The sequence below is a fragment of the Ochotona princeps genome, chromosome 14 (genome assembly GCF_030435755.1).
Source record: "Ochotona princeps isolate mOchPri1 chromosome 14, mOchPri1.hap1, whole genome shotgun sequence".
Lineage (NCBI taxonomy): Eukaryota > Metazoa > Chordata > Mammalia > Lagomorpha > Ochotonidae > Ochotona > Ochotona princeps.
Genome location: NC_080845.1, coordinates 41,151,819 through 41,174,705, shown reverse-complemented (window position 1 = coordinate 41,174,705; position 22,887 = coordinate 41,151,819).

Below are 22,887 nucleotides of genomic sequence, written 5' to 3'. Positions count from 1 at the left end.
GGAGAGTCTTCTAAAGTCAGTCACAATGACAGTAAATAAAAGCAAAAGAAAGGACTTCTTTAACAGTTGTGAAGTTCTTGGACACTATTAATTAAACTATTTACTATAAATATGATAGAAACTAAATACATTTCAGAATAATATGGATAATATCTGTTCCTATTTCATTATACTTATATATGTATTATATAGATACACACAGATATCCTAAAATGTTACACCATTTCATGTGCAATCATTTTTTCCCAATGTTTCATGGAAACATGTTACTTAAATGACTTGTAACAAACTACCAAATATCTATAGACATATATATTTAATTTCAGAAAATGTAGGAAGGTGAGGTACATTTTCTGAGGTCACAACTAAAAGCCACAATTTGAATCCATTACTGTCTGTGTGAAATACAGCCTAGTCTTTTTTTTTTTTCAGGAAACCACAAGTCCATATTTTAAGAGGTTAAGAAGGGAATAAATAGAATGTCGAGGTAACAGATGAACAGTACAAAGTTGTAAGAGGTGAGGAATTCTGAAAGTGCCAATAGTTAATTTGGGAAGTCTCATTGGAGTGTGATGAAGAGAACAGTTATGTCAGTTAGAGCAGAATTGTGACAAAACAAGGCTGGTGGAGAGTTAGCAGCCAGGGTGTGGCCAACCTTGCAAGCAGCAGATGTGTAATCAAGATAGAATTATTTCTCTTTATTTAATTCTAAAGATATTTGTAACACAGTCTTTCCAAACAAAAATTATCTGTGTCTTCTATTTTAAAATGTTGTAGTTTTTAGTAATTTCCCATCATTTAGCCATCTATGTTTTCTATTGCCTTTGTTATGTGGTACTAGAAGTGGCTCTGGCTTCCTGGGAACAGATGGAATCCAGCCATGTTAGGGCTAGAAGTGGTCTTAGTTGTGTCAGAACAGGATACTATTATTTACACAACAAGTGTGGTCTACATCCAAGATAGAGTGAGGTGTTTTATGACCCCAGACTTTATGAGTTGCAGCTATAAAATAATCAATCTTTTAAAGCAAACACAGCATAATGACTCCATCCAAATGCAAGTTGTTCTTCCAAGCTGTTTCCTTGGGAACTTCTCACACAGGCTAACATGAAACATAGCTAAACTCCACACTGAAAACATCCGTCTCTCAGCCCCCACTTCCCAAACATCCACACACACAAAATTTTAAGATACATCTCATTTTTAACCCAAAACATTTTATCTTTCTTGATTTTCATTGTATTTGCTAGATGACTTGACTGTACATGCTTTTGTATGCTTGAAAAGTCAACTCCATAATTAAAATACAACTTTCCTGCTGGAGAAGTAAGGAAAGAATGGACTGCCGACTCTGATGACAATACTCAAGATATCTGCCAAACTGACAGTACTCATATTGACTAAAAAATGACCTATCAAGATGCTGTTTTGAAAGATACAACTACATGTCTTTATTAAAGTATGTATGGAATGTAATTGAGCTAACTCTGTTTTATATCCCAACCTAGTACAATTTATTTTTATGCTACCATTTCATTCTGAATTTGTCACTACCTTATTATCATTCCTCACATTTGATCAGCAGCACAGAAGCAGCCACATCGAGAGGGAAGGCAGATTTATTTAAGGAGTGTGTTGATGAAACTATGCAGAAGTTGTCACATTTATACATCACTTGAGAAAACATAAATTAGAAAAATCTTGTGGAGAGTATGTTAAAAGTGCTAAAATTCAAAATGGACCTTTTTTAAATTCCAGCTCAAAATTTGAACTCTTTGCTCTATAGATATGCTCATACATATATACAAGAATATATGCATTTTGTTAAACACACATTATAATTTTACTCTAGAATGATGCTGAAAATGACTGAAAATAAACCAAATGTCCATCAGTTGGGAAACTGTTCAGTAAATTATGCTTTATCAAAAATTAAATAATATGCAAAATCAAAACAATAAAATAACATGTACAGAATTGCAAAGATCTATAATGCATATTATGAAATGACAAGACTAGGTAAAATCTTGCTTAAACATTTTTCTTTGATATCATATCCAAAGAAATTTCAGAAAAAAATCTCATTGTGCATACTCATGGTAAATTTCTGAAATGGTAATAAGAAAATGTGAGAGTGAGGCCAGTGCGGGCACATAGCGGTTAAAATCCTCGCCTTAACACGCGCTGGGATCCAATACGGGCACAGGTTCTAATCCCATCAGCCCCACTTCCCATCCTGCTTGTGACCTGGGAGGGAAATCGAGAATTTCCCAAATCCTTGGGACCCTGCACCCGCATGGGAGACCCAGAGGAGGCTCCTGGCTCCTGGCTTCGGATTGACTCAGCTCTAGCCATTGCAGTCATGTGGAGAGTGAACCATCAGACGGAAGATCTTCCTCTCTGTCTCTTCTCCTCTCTGTATACCTGCCTTTCCAATAAAAAAAAAATCTTAAAAAAAAAAGGAAATGTGAAAGCAATTACCTTTGCAGAATGAAAGAAGAGGTCTAATAGAAGTAGGAAAATAACGTTTTACTGCTTCTATCATGGGGATTTAAATCTTTAAATATATTGAGTGAGTTATTTCCAAACTAACAAAAATCATGACTATAACAAGTGTGGATTCTGGAAGGGAAGGGTTGTGGATTCCTTGTAGAGGTCTTGACCCAGGAAAACCTTGTGAAAACTATCTTCCAAACGTCAATCAGGATGGCTTTCTACAGAAGCAGCCCTTGGCTCTTCTCTATTATTGAAGTGAAGACAAATGTCTCAATGTTAGTGGAACAGGATGGCAAAATAAAGGTGTGGACTCTACAACCAGTCAGAGCTTGGTTCAATAAAGGATTTAAAAAATTGGAATTTGGACCTGCACTAGGGTGTATCGTATTAAGCTGCTGCTTGCAAAGCTGGCATCTCATACAGGCACCTTGCTGCCCCACCTCCTATCCAGCTCCTTGCTAGAGTTCCTGGAAAAAGCAGCAGAAGATAGTTCAAGTACTTGAGTTCCTGCATCACATGGCAAAACCTGGAAGAAGCTCCTGGCTCCTGGCTCTGGTCTGGCCCACCCCTAGAGACAAAGTAAGGAGTAAGACAAGAGGATGAGGTTTGAACTCCCCTTCCAAACAAACTAGAAGCATAAGCAATAGACCAGAGTTCATGGTAACCAACAAGTATTAGTCTGCACAATAGCAAGCAAGTCCCACATATTCGAGTGGTGATCTACTTTTGGGAGCTGAGCAGACAATATCATATGGCTCAAGCATAATTAGGAACTGGAGAAAGGCATTTAGGTGTTTATGGACTTACTTAAAGATACAATGGAAGGCAGGAAGAAGAATCTGAGATTCTTCAAAGTTTTGTGAATTAGAGGAGTTTAACCCACAGGGTAAGCAGGAGGCACCTCTTCATGATGTGAAATATGCCTAGTACTTTCCATCGTTATTTTCCCTCATTTTGCACTATTCTTTTCATTATTATTTTACTTGGGTTAAATAGTCAACATTTCTTGTTGATTAGTCAGATTTTCTCTTATACTTATGACCACACACTAAGATTTCATTGGTAGATATAATTCACAGACGATTTTGATAAGATTTCCATACAGCATTCCCTGAATTTACCATCATTTTCACTTCCATTATTAGTTCACAGTTGATCTGAATTTATTCACTGTCTTGGAGGGTCTAGAAAAAAGTAAGCTAAGGATACTACATGAGAAGACCAAGTTTGGGGAGCCAAGGGTTTTTCCATCTAGTTTCTAGTTCAAAGATTCAAAGCTATCCACTTGTGTGTATATCTTATTTAGAGCTGAGCTGACTACAAAAGCAGATGCTGGGCTGGTGCGGTGGCCTTGCAACTCAAGTTCTCACCTTGAACGTGCCAGGAACCCATATAGGCACAGGTTCTAATCCTGGTGACCCCGCTTCCCATCCAGCTCCCTGCTTGTGGCCTGGGAAAGCAGTCGAGGACAGCCCAAGGCCTTGGGACCCTGCACCCATGTGGGAGACACGGAAGAGGCTCCTGGCTCCATTCTTGAGATTGGCTCCACTCCAGCCATTGCAGCCACTTGAGGAGTGAATCATTGGATAGAAGATCTTCCTCTCTGTCTCTCCTCCTCTCTGTATATCTGACTTTGCAATAAAAATAAATAAATCTTAAAAGGAAAGCAGATGTCTTTTCTGTTACCTCTGATAAATAAAAAGTTTTGAGTAATATATGTGTTTACTGGTAACAGATTCCACCAATGGGTGTGGTGGAAAATTGAGTGCTTGTGGACTGTGCAGCTGCTGCTATTGTCTGCAGCATTTCCTCTCTTCTCTCACAGGCTCCTACTTTCTCATCAAGGGCAGCTTCAGATTCAGATGCATGTCTGGATTTTCTTCCTTCAAGAATGGGATGGTGGGTGTAGTAGGGTTGTTGTAGGGGGGATGGTAGGGTTGTGAAATTGTCTTTCTGACTGGGATTTCCCTGCAGAGAAATTCTGCCTTTTTTAAAAAATAAATAAGTAAAGTAGAGCCATTGGGCTCATCAATTTCAATGAAAGAGGGAAAATAAGTTGAATAAAGAGGAAGACATGAGGTAGATGAAGGAAGTGTAAAAGTAGGTAATTTGCCATTTGTCATTGTTGTTGTTCTAACTCATACCAGTTGTTGACCTTGTTTCATGGCTTCCCATTTACGGAAATGTATAGTGGTGGAGTACTGGGGTTTGCCAGATCCAGATATGGGGGTATAATGCAACATGTATCCCTGCTTCCAGACAAAAGATGGATTCCCAATGAAACTGTTGCACATGTGTAGACAATGGGATGCTGGACTGCCTGACATTGTCTGTACCAGCCATGTTGGGGTACACTTAAATAAGAGACTGATGGATTTATGATTCCTTATGAAGAACTATACCATTGTAGCAAAATGGGGAAAATCTGACGGCGGGTGGGAGTTTGGGTGGGAATCCCAGTCTGTACAAAATTGTACCACATACTTAAAAATTCTAAATAGAAATATGTTAAAAAGATATTTTCATATTCAAGTAAATCTATTTTTTAATTCTATTTCACATGAACTTTTGGAAGTCCTTGTGTGTGTGTGTATGTATTATAATAAAGGGATTAACTTAATGACAGGGTTTCAGAATGGCAGGGTTTCTTATGATTTAAGATAAATACATTTATTTATTTTTTTTTAAAGATTTATTTATTTTATTACAAAGTCAGATATACAGAGAGGAGGAGAAACAGACAGGAAGATCTTCCATCTGATGATTCACTCCCCAAGTGACCACAACTGCCGATGCACGCCGATCTGAGGCCGGGAACTAGGAACCTCTTCCGGGTCTCCCACACGGGTGCAGTGTCCCAATGCATTGGGCCGTCCTCGACTGCTTTCCCAGGCCACAAGCAGGTAGCTGGATGGGAAGTGGAGCTGCCGGGATTAGAACCGGCGCCCATATGGGATCCCGGTGCATTCAAGGCGAGGACTTTAGCCGCTAGGCCACGCCGCCGGGCCCGATAAATACATTTAAATACATTTAAAATATTAACAAAGTTGCAATTAAGTAGACGAGATTTTCTAAAAGTTAATATATGTTTTTCCAGAACAATCCTGTTAACATTTCTTGAGTCTATTCTATTTCCATCTATAAACAAGGAAGACATTAGAACACAGGACACTTCTGTCCCATTTCCTTTGTTGACAGGTCTTACACTTACTACTATTTATATATTAGTTAATTTATTTGAAAGCAAGAGTGACACACATACAGATTTTCTGTGTACTAGTTCACTTTTCAAATAACCACAGACTTGGGCTCAGAACCCCTGTGACTCCCCTGTGAAGTAGGGTCCCAAGTCCTTGAGCCTTCTTGTGCTGATTTCTCTGTAGCATTAGCATAAGAACCATAACAACTGGGCTTGGAGCCTACATTTGGATACAGATGTTAGCAGCACAGCAAAGACTTAACTTGCCGCTCCATAATGCCAGCCTACAGGTTTACCAGTTCTACGCACAGCTCACCCCCATGTATTCACATGAAAATAAGTCTATTCTCCCCTGACTGTCTACTGGCACCTCCTAATTTTGACTGAGAAAATTGTCTTTATAGATGCTGGTTTGAGCCCTTGCTGCTCCACTTCTGATCCAGTTCCCTGCTAATATGCCTGGGATATCAGCTGAGGGCTGCCCAAGTGCTTGGGTCTCTGCACCTACGTGTGAGACCTGGAAGAAACTCATGGCTTTTGCTTGGCCCACCTCTGAATGTTGTGGCCTTTTGGGGAATGATGCAGTGAATGGAAGACCTCTCTCTCTTAGTCTCTACTCTCTTTCTCCATAAATCTACCTTTCAAATAAATAAGATAAATCTTAAAAATATATATAAATGAAAACGTTTTGTTTAAGAGCACTAACCCAGGACACGGCATAGATATGTATACTTGTGTTTACTCTGTAGGAATAAATAATACTTGTTCTATCTTGTCCATAAATTCAGAATCATTTCCGAAATAAACCCATCCTTTAGTTACCATCTGTAGACTTGCCATACTCTTATCCATAGACTTAATCTATTTAAAAAGAAAGCATAGGATTCATACACTTATTTCCCCATCCTCAGTCACTAACTACTCTTTTTATTCAATACTTTTGCTCTTTGCTGGATAAGTGTATGTGAATCGCCATATATATATATATACATATATATATATATATATATATATATATATATATAACAATCATAATACTTATAGAAGTATATGAAATAATGTAAATATATTGCCTTTGTCCCAGACAGAACTATCTCTGTAATAAAAATCACTAATGTATATTTTATTTATTCTCTACCAAATTGTACTGAGTATGTTACTTAGATTATCTCATTTTGTTTTCACTTCCCATATTGGGTAATTCTGTTATAATTCCCACTTTACAGATGGAGACACTGAAATTTGATAGGTTTAGTTACCTTGCTTTACAGTAGTAAATGGAGGGCTTGGATTTGAGTACAGGATGAATGAGTACAGAACCCAAATGAGAAAAAGAGAACACGACTTTGAACACAGATCCAACTCAAAAAATCTTTGAGTACAGTAGCATATTAAAGTGAAGCTATGGTGTTAAGGTGGGAATAGGTAGAAGACACTAATCAGGATGGGTTTACAGGGCAAAAATCAGGTAGAAGCAGACAAAAGCGATGGGAAAGGGTGGTAGAGAGGAAGGGAGAAATGAGGAGGAAAGTAAAAGGAAAGGAGGGAAGAGAAAGAGAGGGGAGGAGAAGGAGAAATGAAAGAGAGAAGTGACTAGACGAAGCCGGAGGAAGGATCAGGGAGGGCAGGAAAGAGAGGGAGAAAGTCAGGAGGAGAGGAGGTGGGAGGAGAGGAAATGCGGTCATTGAATTAGGCAGACAGTGGAAACTCCTACTCTAGAATGTGCATTCATTTTAAAAGAAACAACAGCCTATTGCTTCATTTTTTCAGTTGCCATATGCTTATCATACAGACTAATTGAAATACATAAAATAACATGGGCTTTGAGGTCCCTAATATTCTAGGGCTTAGAAATGAGTTCTAATGACCTTTCGCATGTAATAACTAAGAGATCTCTTTCTTATGGTACTTTTCTCTCTAAACACTTCAGACTGACTGAGGAAAGTGCAGTTCAAATTCTGATTTGGTGACTAATTTTGACAAACTTTATTAATTATAAATAGTCCTTTCTTTTTTGAAAGATATTACATGTGCATATAAAGACAGTAACCTTGCATCCTGTGGTTCTTTGTTTATAATTTAACATTTTCCTCACATGTTCAATACAAAATTTTCTCTACTTTGATGTCATTGGAAGAGGTAGCTTGTCTTTTTTTTAAAGATATGTTTTACCTTATTAGTAGGGAACTTGACAGCGAGGTAAAATTTAGTATTTAATATTAAAATCTAAATAGGAAAGAATAATATTTGCATGCACAAGCATTTTGATGTTTATTCTAAATAAAAATAAAAAATCTGAATTTTAAAATTTCTTTTTAAAAAAATTTAATTACATTGTATTATGTGACACAGTTTTATAGGCACTGTGATTCTCCCCACCCTTCCCCAAACCCTCCCCCCATGGTGGATTCCTCCACCTTGTTGCACAAGTTCAGTTGAGATTCTTTCATTGCAAGCATTGAATTTTAAAATTTCTTTGCCATTCTTTTTTTTAAAAAAAATTTCACTTTTTATTAGAAAGTCAGATATATAGAGAGAACAAGATACAGAAAGATATTCCATCCACTGGTTCACTCCCCAAGTGGCTGGAATGGCTGGAGCAGAGCTGATCCAAAGCCAGAAGCCAGGAGCTTCTTCTAGGTCTCCCACATGGGTACAGGGTCCCAACTGCTTTCTCAGGCCACAAGCAGGGAGCTGGATGGGCAATGGTGTAGCCAGGACACATGTGACGTCCAGTATTTGCAAGATGAGAACATAAGCCCCTAGGCTACCACACTGGGCCTTGTCAAATACTTTTAAAAAATACCTGTTAATCTTTAAAATCTTGGTCCATTGCAGTGACAAATTATTATTATTTCATGTGTTCATTTAATAATATTTGTTTATTTATTTGAGAAGCAGAGAGACAAAAACAGGCAGAAAGGGAACCCATTAGTAGTTCATTCTCAATTGCCTATAAGGGCTGCGGTTGAATGGAGGCTGCAGTCAGTAGCTGAGAGCCCAGTCCAGGCTTCCTTTGTTGATTATAGAAACCAGCTACTTGGATGACCGCCAGTGCTTCTCACAGGAGCTGGAGCTGGAGCTGGAGCTGCAAACTGAGAACAGGTATTCTGATTTTAGAAATACTCACCTTTGCAAGTGTCTCAGCCACTGGGTGGAATGCTGTCCTTATTATTTATGTTTTAAATTGTTAATTCTTCTGATTACACGCATTCTTTTCATGCTTCATTGTCATCTAAAACATTTTACTTCAAAAGGAAACATGCTATGAATTTAAGTCCTTTCGGAATGTGAAAATCTGCTTCCTATTTTGTTTATTAAGACAGAGAATCATTGATTGTGAATAAAGAATATGGTATGTTGAAAAGAAAATTAAAGTTACAGATGTTTCTCTGCCAGATAGCATAAAAGCTAAGAATACCACAGGAATTTTTCAACATTATTAACCTCTTGACAATGTGTGGGTCGTATAAAGGACAAATGAATGTTTTGGAGGGAGTGAAAAATGCCGGTTTTAAAAGGCTGTCCAATCATTGTAGACAAATATTTGTGTTCCTCGGGATTATTTGATCTTCACCAAAGCAAATTAAATTGGAAACATAGCATGTATTAAGTCATTGGTACTTATTGTTTAATTATTTTTCCCATAGAAGTTTCTATACACAAAGAACACTAAGTCATCAGTTAGACATACCATGTGGTGATCCTTATCATATCCAGACAAAATAAAAGCCTTTCAAGATGTAGCTTAACAAGGCAACTGCATAGCTTTCTTCACAGGAACTTGTTAAACAAATAATGATTATTACAGTGATTGGGTCACTTTTATAGCAGTTTAACAAGAGCAATTCCAAGATGTCTCGCCCATTCCACATTCCATTTGACTAACTATGGTATCCACAGCATGCAAAATATCCAGGCACCTTAACAACTGCTTTTTGGACTCTGTCATGTATGGAAAGAAATAAAATTAGGTTAACAAGAGGAATGTTTCCAAGGCATTATTAATGCTGTAACAGGTCTTAATTATATCTAAAAGTTGTTTGAAAGTACCCAAAGCTAAACACTGTAGATTTAGTTGCAACTTATATTTATTTGAGTAAATAAATATGAATTCTAATTGATAAAATGAGTATTTATTGTACTCACTGAGACCAGGAGTTTTGCATAAACTGCCATACAGTGGTCACTGTGAACTGGGTCGATTAGTTTTTTTTTTTTTAATTATTTATTATTTAACTTCATTAATTACATTGTATTATGTGACACAGTTATATAGATACTTGGGTTCTCCCCACCCCTCCCCAAACCCTCCCACCATGGTGGATTCCTCCACCTTGTTGCATAACCACAGCTCAAGTTCAGTTGAGATTCCCGCATTGCAAGCGTATACCAAACATAGAGTCCAGCATCTTATTGTCCCGTCAAGTTCAACGGCTTCTTAGGTATACCCTCTCTGGTCTGAAGACAGAGCCAGCAGAGTATCATCCCAGTCAATTGAAAGCTCCAACATACCATCAGCAAAAATTTACATCATTATGGAATTAATTGACATAATAATGAGTAACCAATACGTTAAAAGTAAATGCGAGTTCCCAGCCACCTTCTGTGACCACCTCACCTATACTTCAATTTAGTTTATACACAACATATAACATTCAAAACATAACATGTTATACATAACATCATATCATCTTTTTTTTATTGTTAATTATTTTGCATTATGTGACAGTTTCATAGGCTCTGGGAATCCCCCCATCCCTCCCCCTCCCCTCCCCCCGGTGGATTCCTCCACCTTGATGCAGTATTACAGTTCAAATTCAATCAAGATTCTTTCATTGCAAACATATACCAAGCATGGAGTCCAGCTACTTATTGTCCAGATGGGTTGAACAGTTTCTTGGGGAGACCTTTTCTGGTCTGAAGTTTGAGCTGTCAGAATATCATCACAGTCAATTAAGAGTCCCAATATAACATCAACAGCAATTTGCAATGTTATGGAATTGACATGGTTTTGAGTAACCAGTGTATTAAAAAGAAAAAAAAAAAAAAAAGGAAAACAAGTCCTAGCCACAACCTATGATTAGCTCATTGACATTTCAATTTTAGTTCATATACAGGACCGGCTGCTCTATACCTTAAAATGGCCATAAGGCACCATTCAGCTGTTTCGTGTCCATTTCATCTTAGTATTTAGCCAGTTGTTGTGTTGAAGTAAAATTTTGCTGATCTTGGCAGATTTTAGGATAATCCAGACTGGCTTGTAACTCTAACAAGATATATGTCAACATTTTAGGTGCAGAACATTTTTTTTTTTGGGGGGGGTTGTGCAGGAAAATCCTCAACACCATGGTGAGGAGTAACTAATCTTTGTGACCCACCCAGCGAGGCATGAGCCAATCCATGCCAGCTCTTTCCTGTCAGATTTCAAGCTCTACTTTCTGTTGTTTATTTATTTTAGTTTTTTTTTTTTTTTTTTTTTTTTAGTTTGTAGGATTGTTTGCTGTGAGGGGTTTTCGAAGCGATCCCGATGGTCATTGCGAGGGAGGGGGGGTCCAGAGGTGGAGCCAGGCTCGGACCAGAGAAAGCTCTCCTCCCTGGTCCCGAAGGACGTTTATTGTTCTTCTGTTTCTGCAGACCACTCAGGGCTTCTGGTTGTCTTTCCAATGACGTTGGTTTCTGCACGGTAGTGTTTGGACTTCTTCCATCCCCTGTGGAAGCTCCGGTTGGGGGTGGGTGACCTCAGAGTACTCAGCCTCCGAGGACATCCAATCCCCTGTGGCCTCCTTGGCAGTTGGGATATAGTCCTTGTTGCTCGTATTAATAGTTTGTGGTGAAGGTCTGGGAGTCTTCATGGTTGGGATCCAAGCTTCCTCCTTACCACCTGCTCCACTCTGGAGTACTCCCCTGCTCCACGCACATGACCTCCTGTTAAGAGGTTGTCAGGATCACACCCGATTCCCCCCTCATGCATTGGTATAGTAGTTTTATTGTTGTTTAGTGCCGCTTTGAGTCTGTTATCTATGAATTACCAGATTTGATCTTGATAGGCTATATTGTACTTTTTTCTCACTCTTTTTATGGTCTTGAAAGATTTCCCTGCACGACATGTTTGTATCAATCACCTCTTTACATTTGCAACTATGCCGGGCTAGAAGTGGAAACAAAAGGACAAATCAGAGAGGCAATACACAGGTAAGAGACGACAGGTGTTTAGAGTCAAACAAAGAAGGCCTTGGGAGTGCTGTAGTCATGTGTGTGGTTGCTAACTAAGACAAATAGGAACAGAAACTATCATAATATTCAGTACATAAGGTGGCAAACTTTGGAAGTCAGGGAGGAGGCAAGTTGATATTCCAGGCCCATATTTCAGCTAATTGAAACATCGAATCCAGGGCTTTGGAGCTAAGTTAACAGCTCAAGGTAAGAGATATTGTTAGTGTCAGTAACTCAGGCAAGAAACTAGATAACAGAACCAGAGATTGAGGGTACAGTGCTAACAGGTAATCAAGGTATAGTGTATTTTCTACCTGAAGTCCAAATCTGTGACAATTTTTGGTAACTTGGAGCCCAGAGGTTTCTTTTTCAATCAACTCCTACTTAACAGGTACCTACCAAATACCACGAACTGTATCATTAAGCAGGGACTATTACTGATTTAGATTTAATTATGTGTGGTTTTTAATAGCAGATATATAGTGAACTGGTAATAAAAATAAAAATAATATACTTTAGAGACTATGCCAAGGGAAGACAAAGTTGCGGAGCTCAAGGCAATGGCTCAGTGGCTAAATCTTCACCTTGCACATGCCAGGATCCATATGGGCACCTGTTTGTGTCCCAGATGCTCCACTTCCTATCCAGCTCCCAGTTTATGGCCTGGGAAAGCATTAGAAGATGGCTCAAAGCCTTGGGACCCTGCACCTGCATGGGAGACCTGGAAGAAGCCCTTGGTTTCTGGGTTTGGATTAACTCAGCTCTGGGAAATTACAGCAATTTAGGAGAATGAATGAGCAGATGGAAGGTCTTTCTCTCTCATTCTCTCTTTAAATCTGCCTTTCCAATAAAAAGTAATTAATCTTAAAAAAAAATAAAAAGACCAAGTGGAAAGGACAGGAAGAGAGAAAGGTCTTAGACTTGGTAAAAGGTTCAGGAGGAATTGAACTTAGAAGACAAAAAACAAGACAGAGAGTTGTGAGATGGGGCTTGGAGAAGCTAGCAAGAGCCAGGTATACAGATGGATGGGAAAAGCTACTTGATTGGAATAATGAATGGACCAAGTGATGTGTTCTAAGAGATGTATTTTTATAGTTCCAAATTGGAAAGCAGATCACATGTACTAAAAGTTCTGCCTAAGCAAATCGTACATTGAGAAAAGTTTACTAAGAGAATTTCCTAAAAAAGAAATGGAAACACAAGGAAAAGAATTTGTTGTTCAAATTTCTGGAGTTCCTAGGGTTAAAAAGTAAATTTGGGGCAAAGCTTTGCTGTTTAAGAGAATGGTGTTAGTAGCCAGAAGGTTTTTCTCTTAGATGATGAAACTGTCCTGGTGTGGACATTGGAGCATGACAGTGAGTCACCCAGTGTGGACTGGCTTGAGACAGAGCATAATGTGGTAAGCCTGGGACATACTTGAAAAGCAAACTGAAAACCATAAAGTCCAATCATTGTGCTTGTAATTTCCTTCCTTCCACAGAGGCAGCTAGTTACAGGGTCCCTGAGGATGTCTTTTAATTGGTTAATAGCATATTCTGTTACTCTTTTGAAATTTCAAAGTAAATATGAAAATCTTTGTTAATAATAATAGCCAAACAATAGTAGCAATATCTTGACAATTCTTACGGGTTGAATTAAGTTCTCCAAGGAGATCCATTGAAGTCCTAATCCCATAAGCCCCTAATATGATTTTATTTAGAACCAAGAACTCTACATATGTCATTAATTAAGTAAAGATGAAGTCATACTGATGGAATAAGGCATGAGCCCTTAATCCAACATGACTGGTATATTTATATGAAGAGGAAATTCGGATACACAGACATGCATAATGGGAAGATGGTCCTGTGAAGACAGAGATACCTACAAGGAGGAGATCATAGGGACATGGAGGCAGAGAGAGGAGTGATGCACCTGTAAGCCACGGCATGCTCAGATCAAATGGCCATTATAGGAAACTAATAGAGACCTGCACAGATTCTTCTTCAGTGTCCTAAGAATCCAATTCTGCTAACACCTTGATTTCAGAAGTCTAACCTCCAGAACTATGAAGGGCAAACTGTTTATTTTAAGCTGCTCAGTTAGTAATACTCATTGCAATAGCCCTGGGAGATAAACAAAACAAAACAAAACAAAACAAAACAAAACAAAACAAAACAAAACCCTATATCTTTCACTGTTCTCCGCTATGAACTTTTTAAAAAAAATAAGTTTATGTTTATTTGAAAGGCAGATTTACAGACAGACAGACACAGAGGGAGAAAAAGAGAGAAAGATTGTCCATTCCCTGGTTCACTCCTCAAATAACCACAAAGACTGGAGTTGGGCCAGTACCAAGCCAGGAACCTGGAGCTTCTTCTGGGTCTCCAACACATATAGGGCTCCATGTTGCACTGCTTTTTTCGATCACTGGCAGGGAGCTAGATCAGAGTAGAGCAACCAGTACTCAAACTGGTGTCCATTTGTAATGATGTGCTGCAGGATTAACTGATGCCACGGTGCTTCCCACCCCATGTACTCTTCCATGAAAATGAAATTACTTTTCTTGTCACCTGTGTTCTTTCTGCTACAATATCCTGCTTTTCTGACTTGTTTCCAGGTATGTGTTTTAAAATAATTAAAAAGCTTAAGAAATATTTTAAGGATACAAAAAAGTAGTAGAACGATATGTCATTCTTTCAAAATCGAGATTCACCACATGATACATTTTCGTCATATTTTCCTCAGATGTCTTCTTTTTACCCTGAAAGGAAATGTTGATAAAATGAAGATCCCCTTTCTCATTCTCACGCCCAATTCTTATTTATTTTTCAAAGTAGGACCCAGGACATGACTGTTTAAAAAAGCCTTCCCTATATTACTTAAGAAGACTTAATTCTATATGTAACTCTCATAATATATGTAGATTACCTGGTAGTTGCTTTCGTATTTTGCTTTGTAGTGTATGTAAGAAGAGAAAATGATTTGATCATCTGCAATCACCTGGTACTTATGCAATGCCTAATTCTTGCTTAAATTGAACTTTAATAATATCTATATAAAAATACTTGACTTTTATAAGAAACATGTCACAATCAGTACTAGAATTGTCATTCTTTTTTCCCACCAGAAATTGAAACTTGCTTAATGTGGTAATTTTTGTTAGTTGGCCACAATTCTTTCTTTCCTCATCCTTGCCATGGTGGATTGCTCATTGTGTGAACTGATATTTCCTGGTTCTCCTGATGCTAAGCTCGGTCATGTAGTTTGTTCAGACCAGTAGAATGTAAGTAGAATTGACAGTGTGTCAGTTTCAAGCTGAGATTTTAAGTGGTTCATGAGCTTCTGGTGTTCACTTTGTACTTGAATCATTCCCCACTGAAATATGTGCCAAGTAGCTACTGGTTTCCGAGTAAAGACATCTGTGGAGCCCATCTGATGCTGACCTGAAGGCTCCTTACTTCCAAGCCTAGCAGACTCACAGAGAGCCTGCTGAGTCATTGTGAGAAAAAATTAAATACAAGCTGATGTCACTTGCTGAGATTTGGAGTGGTTGTTACACAGCGTTCCCATGGTGGAAACCTCATAATGTGTTTAGTTGGTTGAGGATAGAGCCAGAACTAGAACATACCTTGTCTAACTAATGATCTAGGATCTGTGATCTTTCCACTAAATTATTCTACTCATTCAACCATGAATTTATTATGTATTTACAAAGGAAAGTAGCACATCACAAAACAGACTACATTGGCAGAGTTAAAAAACAATCTAAATTATATAAAGTTGCTAACTCTTAGAATAGCACAAATGTCCTTCTGAGGAATGGAGATAGCCATTTTTAAGGTGGCTGGCAAGGACTCTTTGAGTGACAGAAAAACATAGCAGATGTTTTTGAGAAAAAGAAGTCAACCTTTATTCATCTAAAGAGCCTGAGAGAACAGTTTCATTTTTCTCATTTTCATTTATCTAGTGGCAGCCCAACTGTGTGCCTTTGTTCTGGGCTAGTTCGTGGTCCTTGGTTTGCATCAATGTATTCAGAGTTATTGAATTGTTTTGTAAGTTCTCACAGAAACACTGGAAAGGACTTCATTTTCCTTTTTCCAAAAGGAGCGATTACATACTGCCAAACAGAACAACAAACTGAAATCCTAGGCTTTGAATGAGATCTGATTTGTGTCAGGTGAGAGGTATTCTGAATACAGAATGTTCAGAGAAAATTGTGTGTTTAGAAATGCTGTAGGCAACTGTGTTCAACGTTGAGCTGATAAAGACCTTTGTTTTGCATATTTTGATTGGCCCAGAGAGAAGCCAGAACAGCTCACACACCCATTTGTATCCATACTACTGGGCCTGAAAAGTGCTGACACAGGGTTGCATATCAGCCCTTGTGGCTTGCCAGGGTAAACTTGTGTAATGCACCGTACATCCCTCCTAACAACAGTGGTTCCTTTGTCACTTAAACAGAGGTTATTAAGAACAGGAGTCATTAAAAAGAGCTTTAGAAAAGCAAGCAACATTTTCCAATGTTGTGGCTTTATGTAAATCTCACGAAGTATCAGATGTCCCAGAAGTGAAGCTCCATATTAATAACTAATGAAAGACCAGGAGGAAAACTTGAGATTCATTAGCAAAAAAAGAGGAATATTTCAAAATATGATTTCTGAGGGTTAGGAGAAGTCAATTTTCTGTGGAGAATTAAATGAAGAGTAAACCAAATACGTACTTGAACATACAAGTATGAAAAAAAGAGAACATTTCAAAACTTCAACTGGCTTGCACAACTCTAGCTTATGGATAAAGCACACAACAAAAGAGACTGGTATTAAAATTTATCTGTTTATTATTAGTATATTAAAATTATAAATATAAGCAGTATGGAAAAAGTCATTCACTATCTAGAGAAAAAATTGTAATACTTTAATGCCAGCTTCTGTTAGACTTTTTCTCTACAAATATTTCTATGTGCTTGAGAACATGTAGTAGATGTAATTTTACTGCATGTAGTGTCTTACTTTTGTTACTCTTTATTCAGTAGTTGGAAAGCTTTAGTTCATGGACTAATCTGGTCTACTGTCTGTTCTTGTAGGAATGCAGCTACCTTTCCATTTACATGTTGTCAGGTTTCATCAGCTGAGCTGAGTGTTTGCTGCAGAATTTCTATGATCTACAGGGACTTAAATATTTGCTTTGTAGTCTTTATAGAAATAGTCTTCTCATTGCGAAGATACATGTTAGTCTCACATGTCAATATTTTTTGTAAACAAATGCTCAAAGTATGTGTATCCATGAATATTTTGTCAGTATTATTTCGTGAAACAATTTATATATTTTATTGCCTATAACTAGATGATGTGCATATATGTGTATACAATAACTTGGCTTACATGTATAATTGGATACTTTTAGAAGTTAGTAATTATAGAGTAGTACTAATTTTTGGCTTTAACTTGTATTTCTTTGAAAAGCAGTTAAACAAAAACCATGTTCCATTTTTAAACTACTTTAATATTCTTTTTTCAATTGTCTTCTTATACCTTTTACCTATTTTTATATAGACATAATTAAAAAATAAATTTTGGGGCTGATATTGTGGCATGGTAGCTAAAGCTGCTGCCTGCGATGCCAGGATTCCTTATCAGCATTTGTTCATGTACTGGCTGGTGTACTCTGATTCAGCTCCCTGCTAATGGTCTGAGAAAAGCAGTTAAAGATGGCCAAACATTTGGACCCCTATCAGCCACATGAAAATCTTGACTCCTGGCTTTGGTCTGGCTCAGCCCTGGGGAGATGGGGAGTAAAGTAGCAGATGGAAGCTCTTTCTTTGTAGTTCTTTCAAATAAAGTAATTAATCTTTCTGAAAGTCAGTGTCACAGAGATGGGACACACACACACACACACACACACATACACACACACACACAGAGAGAGAGAGAATCTTCCATCTTTGGCTTTACCTCTGGTTGACTGCAAAGGCTACAGCTAGCCTAGGCTGAAGTTGGGAGCTGGGAGTTTCATGTGGTTCTTCCACGTGGGTGGCAGGGATCCAAATACTCTGGCTATCTTTTTTTGCTTTTCCCAAGCACATTAGCTGACAGGGCCATGGGCACTTGAACTTGTGCTCTTATGGGATGCCTGCATCACAAGCCATAGGCTTTACTTGCTAAGTTACAATGCTGGCCACCCTAAGGAACTATTTCTTCTTGGACTTTTTTGGGAAACCTTTTGGACTATAAGTTCTTCAATAGTAACGACACTTCATGTCATTAGCCCCATTTTATTTTATTTTTTAATTCTTAAAATATTTTCTACCATTTAATCTTTAAAATTTCTTTTTAAAATTTCAAACTATTTATTAAAAAAATCATGATATAGTTTTATAGTTATAGGAATTTTTTCCCTCCTCTCTGCTACTCCCCATCCTCCCACCTCTGGTACCGTTCCCCAAGTGATTACAGTAGCACAATCCCTTACTTACAGTTACAAGATTTACTTGCTTTAGGCAAATTACCAATTAAATAGTTGTAAGTAACCAACTACATACGTACAGTCTCACAGATAAACAGTATAAAGGAGACTAGCATACTGGCTGGGGAGTTATGTTACAGTACACAACACTACTCCAGAAGAAAGATGGACTGCCATTATGAAGCATGTAAATATACCCATACAGCATGTTCCTGGGTCTTCTACCTCTGCCCAAACCTAGCATATCCTGATACAATTCAATAATGAATCTGTTTTTATTTATCATAGTTAATTTGTAAGGCTCTCAATAGATTCAGACTATCAACACCTGTGTAATGTTTTTAGTTTGAATATATATTTGGAACATTTGTACATTTAACTTAAGGTATTTCTTTGAAACTTGAAAGTTGATTATCCAATATAAAATGCCCTCTGTGATTATTTTCAAAGTTTAAAGTTTAGAAGTGTCTTGAATATATCATAGTAAGGAAGAGTCTGTATAATTTTTTTTAAAAATTATAAAATTTTATATTTTATCAAATTGTTTTTTCAGTGTCAACTGGTTTTCTTTGAAACTGGAATGTTTTGAGCCTGCATAATGGCCTAGTGGCTAAATACTCACCTTGAATGTGCCGGGATCTCATATGGGCTCCAGTTCTTATCACAGCTGCTTCACTTCCCATTCAGCTCCTGCTTGTGCTCTGGGAAAGCAGCAGAAGATGGCTCACAGCCTTGGGACCCTGCACTCATGTGGGAGACCTGAAGAGGCTTCTGACTCTGGGTTTCAGATCAGCTCATCGCCAGCCTTTCCATACACTTGGGAAGTGAATCGGTGGATAGAAGATCTTTCTGTCTCTCCTGTTTCTGTAAATATGCCTTTCCAATAAAAAGAAATAAATCTTATAAAAAACCCAGATTGTTTCCTTTTTTGAAAGAATCATATGTTTTTTGGCCTAGCATAACAGGCTAGTCCTCTGACTGTGGTTCTGATATTCCATATGGCGCTGTTTTGAATTCTGAGTGCTCTACTTCTGGTCCAACTCTTTCTATGATCTGGGAAAGCAGTGAAGGATGGCTCATGGCGTTTTACCCTACACCCACACGGGAAACTTAGAAGAAGCTCCTGGTTACCAGCATCATACCAGCCCAGATCTTGTCATTGCGGCTATTTGGAGAGTGAAGCAGTGGCTGGAAGACCCTCTGCCTGCTTGCCTGTCCGTCTGTCTCTCTCTCTTTCTGTGTCTTTCCCTTTCTCTCTCTCCATAGCTCTGACTTTTCAGTTAAATAATAAATCTTTAAAAAGACAAGTAATAAGTCTTTGAAAAAAATTAATAATTTATTTGAAAATCAGAGCTACAGAGAGAGGGGAGAGAAAGAGATCTTCCCCATGTGGCCACCACTGCCAAGCTTAAGCCAGGAAACAGGAATTTCACACAAGTATCCTTTTTGGGTGGTAGGGATCCAAGCTATTGGGCCATTCTCTACTGCTTTTCGAAAGTGGAAAAGCCAGGATTTGAGCTAGCAAACCATCTTAAATTCATTAGCACATGTATTATATTTTTCTTTATCCTTGCTTATTTGTGAATTCCCACTCCAGCAGTGAGAAATTTTGCTTGTATAATCTGCTGATTCCAATATACACTACAGTTGTATCAGCGCTGTTAATCTATATTCTGTAAACAGGGCTTGTTTTACTTTTAGTCTTAGAAACCTAGCCAATGCAAAAGTTAGGTCTGTTTATTGATTGTTAACTCTTTTTTTTTTGACTGTCTACTCTTGACAGGTTAATTTCTTGTTTTGTTTGTAGGTTCTTAAGCTGGCATGGTGATAAAGCAACAAGCGTTGAGACTTAAAAAGATTAGATGATTTGGTTGAAGTTACGCTGTTAATTGCTAAAATCAGAACACAAATCTAGATAGACTATATCACAAGGGCAAATTCTGCATTTGTATTGCTGATGATGTGATCAATTGTTCAATACGCCAAGTTTTCTGAAAGTAGGAGGCAATGCTGGTTTTACCTGTGTAAATATGAGTACATAAGGTAAAACATTTTATTTATTTTTATTTTCAATCTCTTCATCCATCATCCCTCCTAATTTTGAAACATAGTATTGACTAATAACTCATTTGAAATGCAAAAATACAACAAATAAGTAATTTGAAAAGTAGAAGTGAAAGATTATGTCAATTTCTTATTTATCTTCTTGTTCATAATTACCTTGAGCATGAGTTATTCTCTGATTGACCTTATAATTTTTCATTTGCCTAAGTTTAAAACTGCCTAAGTTTCAATGAACTATGCCACCTATTAATTGGGAGGTAATTGCTGATCCTTTATTACTACAATATCATTGAGAAAATTGTATTTCTTTTTACGAAAATATATATTTATTTGAAAGGCAGAACTACACAGAGAGATCTTCCATCCATTGGTTTACTTCCCAAATGATGACAAATGACTAGACAAGGCTGAAACTCAGAGCCTGGAACTCCATTTGAGTCCACCTGCAAGTACAGGTAAGTACTTGGGCCATTTGCTGCTGCTTTTCTGGGCAATCAGACCTTTTTGAGCTCATTTGGGTGGCTGGAATGAGAGGCAGCAGCTTAATCCACTGTGACACAGTGCTGGCCTTAGCTTGTGAGTGAAATTTTAAAGTGAAACTCTTCAATTCTTTCTAATTGATTCACTATCTCTTAGCTTGTTAATTGATTCCTTCTCTAATCTTCACTGACACTGCCTTAGGCACACAATTGCAGCTGAAATCTCCAAAATGGTCCATTGTACTCCTATGTCATTCTCTGCCTTAATTCACGATGCCCAGTTACCCTAGCGTAATCTAACACACAAACCTAATTATGTCACTCTTACTCAACAGTTTTTGATATTTCTTTGTTTCACCAAACTTATTCCTAACTTCTTGAGAAACTCAGAGCCTCTAGTACCCTAGTACCTCTGGTTCCAGCCTGAATAAGATGGGCCTTGTAGATTTGAATCATAGAATTTCAGCTCAGGCAAAGACAGATTTTCAACTCTCTCCCACCCCCAGAGCTTCTCCATTGCCATAGCTTGGAATGTGATTCTACTTGTTAAACTAAAGTGTGGCGTGCCAAAATTTATCGAAGCCAAATCTTAAAGAGAAATCTTTAGCCAATGAGGGATACAAATCCAAGGATAAATGCTTTCTTATATTGTTCAAACCTACAGGTCTAACACACTTTATGTCCCTTGGACACCAGGGATCCTTGGACCCTTGTAACTCCAAGTTTCCCAAAGTGTAGTTTTAAAAGTAGACCTTTGTGCTTTCCTCCTTTCCCTTTTTCTCCTTCATCCCATGTTGTCCCCTGTTAGACTAGCTCCTTGACTGAGGTTTTGCTATCTGGTGGGAGCAAAGCCAGATACATACTACTAGACTGGAACTAGAGGTTATTTAGGATAGAGAGATGTTGAAACTGAAGCCTTAGGAAACTTAAGATGGCTAAGCCACTGGCAGAGTATGGGTCAACCATGGGAATTCTTTCCCATTCACATCTCCAGGCATAATGGTGAATAGCAATGTTGCAACCATGCTTCACAAAATCAGGGTATCTTTGAACACAGACTTGCTCAGGATTGGTGGTCTGAGTTGTCTCATTAAGTTAGGAACATAGACAAATAGCAGGAGCATCATCTTGGACTGAGAGAAGCGCTGATATAGGTAGTGGAGAAAGGAGAATGACAGGCAATAAATACACATGCAGCTGGCAGTTGAGCATCAACTTGAGGACTTGAAAGTGAGCAGTAGTTATTCCTTGGCACATATGTATCTAACTAGCACAGAGGGCTGAACAGAAGGGTTGTTTTTGGCTTCTTGACTCACATCCTTTGGCTCATCTCTGATTACGGTGTAGATAAAAGAGGTAGTTTGGCTGACGTCACACTGGCATTTTTTTTAAACCATTGTATGTTTTATACTTTTGTCCTTGGGTTTTTCAATGCCACAATTATCACTGAGAAATCTTCTGTCCAAGGAGTCTGTGCCAGACTGTGTAATTCTATCTGGAAATATAGAGGGATTTATACTCCAAGAAAATGTCAACTAATGTGGGATGTGGGTTGATGGGTAAAAATGGTTGATCTTCAAGTATATAATTTAAAAAGGAATTCTATATGTTCTTTAGAAGATTCCGGGTAGAGTTGAGTGCCGCTTACCTTCAGTGAGCATACTAACAATGCATTTATGTATTTGCTTCTACACTTTGCCCCATCCTTCCCAATATTTTGCTCCTGTTCCTTGCTTACAAGTTTTTATTTCAGGCTTTGCTCTTGGGAAAACCTATTCTAAAGTAAGAATCCTTAAATACAGATGTACTTCTACATTACAGTTTCTATTCCATTTTTGTTTTTCTTCTCCTGTTACTGAGACTATTATTTAGGCAAATAAGTGGATAAATTGAAGAGGGAGAATATCAATAAAAAATTCAATAGAATTTTCAGAAGAACTTAAACATCTGAACTGAAAGATTCTTCAAAGTAGTCCAGAAAATGGTAAG